This window comes from Microtus ochrogaster, chromosome 4 (assembly GCF_000317375.1).
Source record: "Microtus ochrogaster isolate Prairie Vole_2 chromosome 4, MicOch1.0, whole genome shotgun sequence".
Classification (NCBI taxonomy): Eukaryota; Metazoa; Chordata; class Mammalia; order Rodentia; family Cricetidae; genus Microtus; species Microtus ochrogaster.
Window position 1 is genome coordinate 52,061,522 of NC_022011.1, and position 7,234 is coordinate 52,068,755.

Consider the following 7,234-nt stretch of genomic DNA (forward strand, 5'->3'; position numbering starts at 1 on the left):
GTTTCTCTGTGTAACTGCTCTGGCTGTCTTGGAACTCACTTTGTACACCAGACCGGCCACGAACTAACAAGATCTGCCTGCCTCTGCCTTCCAAGTGCTAGGATTAAAGTCGTGCGCCACCAACGCCCCACGAAAGGAGGAGTTTGTTAGGAAAATAAACCTGTAGCTGAAAATCTTCCAGTTCAAGCCAGACAAGAATGAATGATAATCCACTGTGGGACAGATCCTTGTCCACATTCCGAATTTAGCGTCAGTTAAGGACTTGAGAGAGGAGAATCAATTCAGCCACAGAGAGCAATGAGGTAACCTCAGCCTTCTCATAGTACCGTTATGCCAGCAGCCAAGCAACACAACTGTCTGTGTCCATAATTGAGCCTTACTACTCCAGAGGTTGTTTCCAGGTCCTGGTATGGCAAACAGTGGTGCTATGAATATAGTTGAGCACATGTCCTCATGGCACGATTGAGCATCCTTTGGTTATATACCCAAAAGTGGTATTGCTGGGTCTTGAACGCTGTTTCCTAGTTTTCTTAGAAATCGCCATACTGATATTCAAAGGGGCTGTACCAGCTTACATTCCCACCAGCAATGCAGAATGTTCCCTTTACCCCACATCCACTCCAGCATAAGTTGTCATCAGTGTTTTTGATCTTGGCCATTCTTACAGGTGTAAGATGGAATCTCAAGAGTTGTTTTGATTTGCATTTCTCTGATGGCTAAGAATGTTGAGCATTTCCTTAAGTGTCTTTCAGCCATTTTAGATTCCCCTGTTGAGAGTTCTCTGTTTAGGTCTGTACTCCATTTTTTTATTGGATTATGTGATCTTTTGGTGTCCAATTTCTTGAATTCTTTGTATATTTTGGAGATCAGACCTCTGTTTGATGTGGGGTTAGTGAAGATCTTTTCCTATTCTGTCGGCTGTTGTTTTGTCTTGTTGACCGTGTCCTTTGCTTTACAGAAGCTTTTCAGTTTCAGTAGGTCCCATTTATTAATGGTTTCTCTCAGTGTCTGTGCTGCTGGGGTTATATTTAGGAATTGGTCTCCTGTGCCAATGCGTTCAAGTGTACTTCCCACTTTCTCTTCTATAAGGTTCAGTGTGGCTGGCTTTATGTTGAGGTCTTTGATCCATTTGGACTTGAGTTTTGTGCATGGTGATAGATATGGATCTATTTTCATTCTTCTATGTGTTGACATCCAGTTATGCCAACACCATTTGTTAAATATGCTTTCTTTTTTCCATTTGATATTTTTTGTTTCTTTATCAAATATCAGGTATCTGTAGTTGTGTGGATTAGTCTCTGCATCGTCAATTCAGTTCCATTGGTCATCCTGTCTGTTCTTTTCTTTTTTTTTGTTTTTTTTGTTTTTCAAGACAGGGTTTCTCTGTGGTTTTTGGAGCCTGTCCTGGAACTAGCTTTGTAGACCAGGCTGGTCTCGAACTCACAGAGATCTGCCTGCCTCTGCCTCCCGAGTGCTGGGATTAAAGGCGTGTGCCACCACCGCCCGGCATCCTGTCTGTTCTTTTTTTTAAAAAAATATTTATTTATTATGTATACAATATTCTGTCTGTGTGTATGCCTGCAGGCCAGAAGAGGGCACCAGACCTCATTACAGATGGTTGTGAGCCACCATGTGGTTGCTGGGAATTGAACTCAGAACCTTTGGAAGAGCAGGCAATGCTCTTAACCACTGAGCCATCTCTCCAGCCTCCATCATCCTGTCTGTTCTTATGCCAATACCAGGCTGTTTTCAGTACTGTAGCTCTGTAGTAGAGGTTTAAGTCAGGGATTGTGATGCCTCCAGAAGTTCCTTTATTGTTTTGGCTACTCTGAGTTTTTTGCTTTTCCATATGAAGTTAAGTACTGTTCTTTCAAGGTCTGTGAAGAATTTTGCTGGGCATTGCATTGAATCTGTAGATTGCTTTTGGTAAGATTGCCATTTTTACTATGTTAATTCTACCTACCCTAGAGCATGGGAGATCTTTCCACTTTCTGGTGTCTTCTTCAATTTCTTTCTTCAAAGATTTAAAGTTTTTGGCATGCAAATCTTCCACTTAGAGTTACTCCGAGATATTTTATGCTATTTTTGGCTATTGTGAAGGGTAATGTTTCTCTGATGTCTTTCTCAGCCCATTTATCATCTGTGTAAAGGAGTTATTCTTGTATCCTGCTACATTACTGAAAGTGTTTTTGAGTTGTAGAAGTTTCTTGGTAGAATTTTTGTGGTCTCTTATGTAAACTATCATATCATCGGCAAGTAGTGAGAGTTTAACTTCTTTTCCGATTTGTATCCCCATTGATCTCCTTTTGTTGTCTTATTGCTCTAGCTAGGACCTCAAGAATTATATTGAATAGATATGGAGAGAGTGGACAACCTTCTCTGGTTCCTGATTTCAGTGGGATTGCTGTGAGTTTAGTTTGATGTTGGCTGTTGGCTTGCTATATATTGCCTTTATTATGTTTGGGTATGTTCCTTGTATCCCTGCTCTCTCCAAGACCTTTATCATGAAAGGATGTTGTATTTTGTCAAAGGCACTTTTCAGCATCTAATGAGAGATTATGTGGTTTTCATTTTTCAGTTTATATGATGAATTACATTAACAGATTTTCCTTCTGTCTTTTTTTTTTATTATTTTATTTTTCGAGACAGGGTTTCTCCTTAGCTTTTGGTTCCTGTCCTGGAACTAGCTCTTGTAGACCAGGCTGGCCTCGAACTCACAGAGATCCGCTTGCCTCTGTCTCCCAAGTGCTGGGATTAAAGGCGTGCGCTCCACCGCCCGGCCAGATTTTCTTATGTTGAACCATCCCTGCATCTTTAGGATGAAGCTGACTTGATGGCATGGTGGATGATGGTTCTGATGTGTTCTTGAATTTAATTTGCTAGTGTTTTATTGAATATTTTTGCATCAATGTTTATGAGTGAGATTGGTCTGTAATTCTCTTTTCTAGTAATGTCTTTATGTGGTTTGGGTGTCAGGATAATTGTAGCCTCATAAAAAGAGTTTGACAATGTTCCTTCTGTTTTTATTGTGTGGAACAATTTGAGGAGTATTGGGATTAGTTCTTTCAAAATTTTGTAGTATTCTTAACTGAAACCATCTGGTTCTGGGCTTTTTTTTTTTTTTTGGTTGGGAGACTGTTGATGACTGTTTCTATTTCTTTAGCAGTTATAGGCCTATTTAATTTGTTTATCTGATATTGATTTAATTTTTTTTTTCGAGACAGGGTTTCTCTGTGGCTTTGGAGCCTGTCCTGGAACTAGCTCTGTAGACCAGGCTGGTCTCGAACTTACAGAGATCTGCCTGCCTCTGCCTCCCGAGTGCTGGGATTAAAGGCGTGCGCCACCATCGCCCGGCTTGATTTAATTTTTGTAAGTGATATTTATCCAGAAAGTTGTCCATTTCCTTTAAGTTTTCCAATTTGGTTGAGTACAGGTCTTCAAAATATGACCTAATGATTCTCTGAATTTCCTCCATGACTGTTATGTCCCCCTCTTCATTTCTGATTTTGTTGATTTGGATATTCTTTCTCTGCCTTTTGATTAGTTTGGATAAAGGTTTGTCTATTTTGTTGATTTTCTCTTGATTCTTTGTATTTTCTTTGTTTCTGTTTTGTTGATTTCAGCTCTCAATTTGATTATTTCCTGATTTCTAGTTCTCCCGGGTGAGTTTGCTTGTTTTTGTTCTAGAGTTTTCAAATGTTCTGTTATTCACTAGTGTGGGATTTTTCCAGCTTCTTTATGTAGGCATTTAGTGCTATGAACTTTTCTCTTAACACTGCTTTCATTGTGTCCTATAAATTTGGTTTTGTTTTTTTGTTTGTTTGTTTTTTTTTTTGAGACAGGGTTTCTCTGTGGTTTTGGAGCCTGTCCTGGAACTAGCTCTGTAGACCAGGCTGGTCTCGAACTCACAAGATCTGCCTGCCTCTTCCTCCCGAGTACTGGGATTAAAGGCGTGCGCCACTACTGCCTGGCGTACTATAAATTTGGGTTTATTGTGTGGTCATTTCATTGAATTTTAGGAAGTCTTTAATTTTTCCCTTTATGTCTTCCTTGACCCATTGATGATTCGGGTGAGCATTGTTTAATTTCCATGTGTTTGTGGTCTTTCTGGAATTAGTGTTGCTGTTGAATTCTAATTTTAAGCCATGGTGATCCAATATATGGGGTTATTCCAATTTTTTTTGTATCTGTTGAGGTTTGTTTTGTTACCTAGTATGTGGTCAATTTTTGAGAAGGTTCCATGAGGTTCTAAGAAGAAGATATATTCCTTTATGTTTGGATGGAATGTTTTGTAGATGTCTGTTAAGTCCGTTTGAGTCATACCATCTGTTAGTTCCCTTATTTCTCTGCTAATTTTTTTTCGACAGATCTGCCAGTGGTGATAGTGGAGGGTTGAAGTCTCCCACCATTAGTGTGTGGTGTTTAATGTATGATTCAAGCTTTAGAAGTGTTTCGTTGACATATGAGGGTGCCATTGTATTCGGGGCATAGTTGTTCAGTATTGAAATTTCCACTTGATGGATTTTTCCTGTAACTAATATGAAATGTCCTTCTTTGTCTCTTTTGATTGGTTTTAGTTTGAAGTCTGTTTTATTAGATATTAGGATAGCTATGCCAGCTTGTTTCTTTTTTTAAAAAAAAAAAACTTTATTTATTTATTATGTATACAACATTCTGCCTCCATGTATCCCTGCAGGCCAGAAGAGGGCACCAGATCTCATTACAGATGGTTGTGAGCCACCATATGGTTGCTGGGAATTGAACTCAGGACCTCTGGAATAGCAGTCAGTGCTCTTAACCACTGAGCCATCTCTCCAGCCCACCAGCTTGTTTCTTAGGTCCATTCGATTGGAATTTTTTTCCAACCATTTACTCTGAGGTCTGTCTTTGAGGTTGAAGTGTGTTTCTTGTATGCAGCAGGATGGATTCTGTTTTCATATCCAATCTGTTAGCCTTTTAGGTGAGTTGAGTCCATTTATATTAAGGGATAGTTGAGTCCATTTATATTAAGGGATATTAATGACCAGTGATTGCTATCTACTGTTATTTTAGTTTTCTTTGTTGTTGATGTTATCTTTTTGTGTTTTCCCCTTCTTTGGTATTTGCTACTATGAGATCATCTATTGTTTTGTAGATGTAGCCAACTCCCTTGGGTTGGAGTTTTTCTTCTAGTAGGATAGGGTTTGTGGCTAGGTATTGGTTAGTATTGGTTAAATCTGGCTCTGTCATGGAATATCTTGGTTTTATTTTTGTTTGTTTTTTGGGTTTTGTTGTTGTTGTTGTTGTTTTTGGTTTTTCGAGACAGGGTTTCTCTGTAGCTTTGGAGCCTTGCCTGGAACTTGCTCTTGTAGACCAGGCTGGCCTTGAACTCACAGAGATCCACCTGCGTCTGCCTCCCAGTTGCTGGGATTAAAGGCTTGTGCCACCACCACCTGGCCCAGTTTTCAAGTCTTGAATAGTTTCTTTCATATGTTTGATTGCTTTTTCTTGGTTTTATTTAAGGGATTTCTTGATGTTGTTGGGCCCTAAAGCCCCACCAAGGAGGAGGTCACCCCAAGAGCCACTCTCAGTATGGTTGATGCAATAGCAAGAGGAATTTTTATTCTGCTGCTGCGGCAGAGGTCCCTCAACCTCAAGAGGAGAAGGACCCCTGCTTTGGCTATTACAGGTTCTTTTAAAGGAAAAAAACCACAAAATCAGGGAGGGGTAGTACAGAATCAAAAGGGAGAGTCTAGAAATCATTTGTCAACTATTTTGACTAGTTCATTTAATGGTCAGTTAACTCTAATTGATCAAAGCTATGGCAGTTGCTGGGTTGGTTGAACAAGGAGGAACACTTGCAGGTTATCTGCAGGTCGTCTCACCCCAGTTCCAGAGTCTAGGTCTACTGACGAAAGACTACAAAGGGGATGGAAAGTACTCAAAGCTCCAGTGCACCCGTGGTTGGTTACCAGGGTCCCCTGGTTCCCAGAAAGGGGGGGGTACAGTAATGCTAAGGTTCCCCAAAGTCTTTCAATGTCTTCCAATTTTTTGTCTTTTCCTCCATTTTTTTTTTTTTTTTTGATTTTTCGAGACAGGGTTTCTCTGTAGCTTTTGGTTCCTGTCCTGGAACTAGCTCTTGTAGTCCAGGATAGCCTCGAACTCACAGAGATCTGCCTGCCTCTGCCTCCCGAGTGCTGGGATTAAAGGCATGTGCCACCACCTCCTGGCTTTTCCTCCATTTCTTTGAGGGAATTTTCATTTTCTTTTTAAGGGCCTTAAACATTCTCCTAAAGTTATTTTCTAGGTCATTTTGTTTTGCTTCATCTATATTTGGTTGTTCAAGTCTTGCTGTTGCAGGGCCACTAGTTTTTATTGGTGTTTAGTTGCTCTTTGTGGTGTTGTATGTGTTCTTACCTTGTCTACCTATCTTTTCCTCTGGTTGGTGTAGTTGGGGCTGTCTGTGACTCTGGTGATAAATCTTACAGGTGCCAGTGGATCCAAGGCCCAAATAGTTGCTCCTCGTGGTGCAGTTAGGGCCACAGTTCCAGTCACCCTTTTGATCACTCCATGTTCCTGAAGGTCGCTTGGTGCTCACAGGGTTTACTCTGCAATATGAGGGGTTGTTAGGGCCTGCTCCCATGGAGATTGCTTGCTTGGGGCTCTTTCTGCTAAGGTTGCTACCTACCTTGGGCTTTCTCTGGCAGAGGTCCTGGCTCAGGCCTACTCCTTCAGAAGTCTGATTTACTTCTGGACCCACAGAGGTCTCTGGTTCCGGCCTACTCTCTCAGTGGTTGCTCCCTTGTACCTGCTCCTGTGGAGTTTGCTGTCTCAGGCCTGCTCTGACCTAGGTTACTAGCTCAGACCTTTTTCCGTAAATGTCCCTGGTCTAGGCCCACTTTTGCAGAGGTCCCTGGCTTGGGCCCTGTCTGGCAAAGGTCTCTAACTCCTGTCTACTTCCTCAGAGGTCCCAGACTCAGCACCCAGACCCACAGAGGTTTTGGCTCAGGCCTACTCCTTCAGTGGGTCACACCAGGACCTGCAGAGGTCTCTGGTTCTCCTGTGGGACTCATAATAGTGGGAGCCAAGGCTGTCTCTGACTCTTGCTGGCTTTTAGGATCCTCTTCCTCAAACTGGATTGCCTTCTCCAACCTTAATACAAGGGGAGGTGAGCCGGGCGGTGGTGGTGCACGCCTTTAATCCCAGCACTCGGGAGGCAGAGGCAGGCGGATCTCTGTGAGTTCGAGACCAGCCT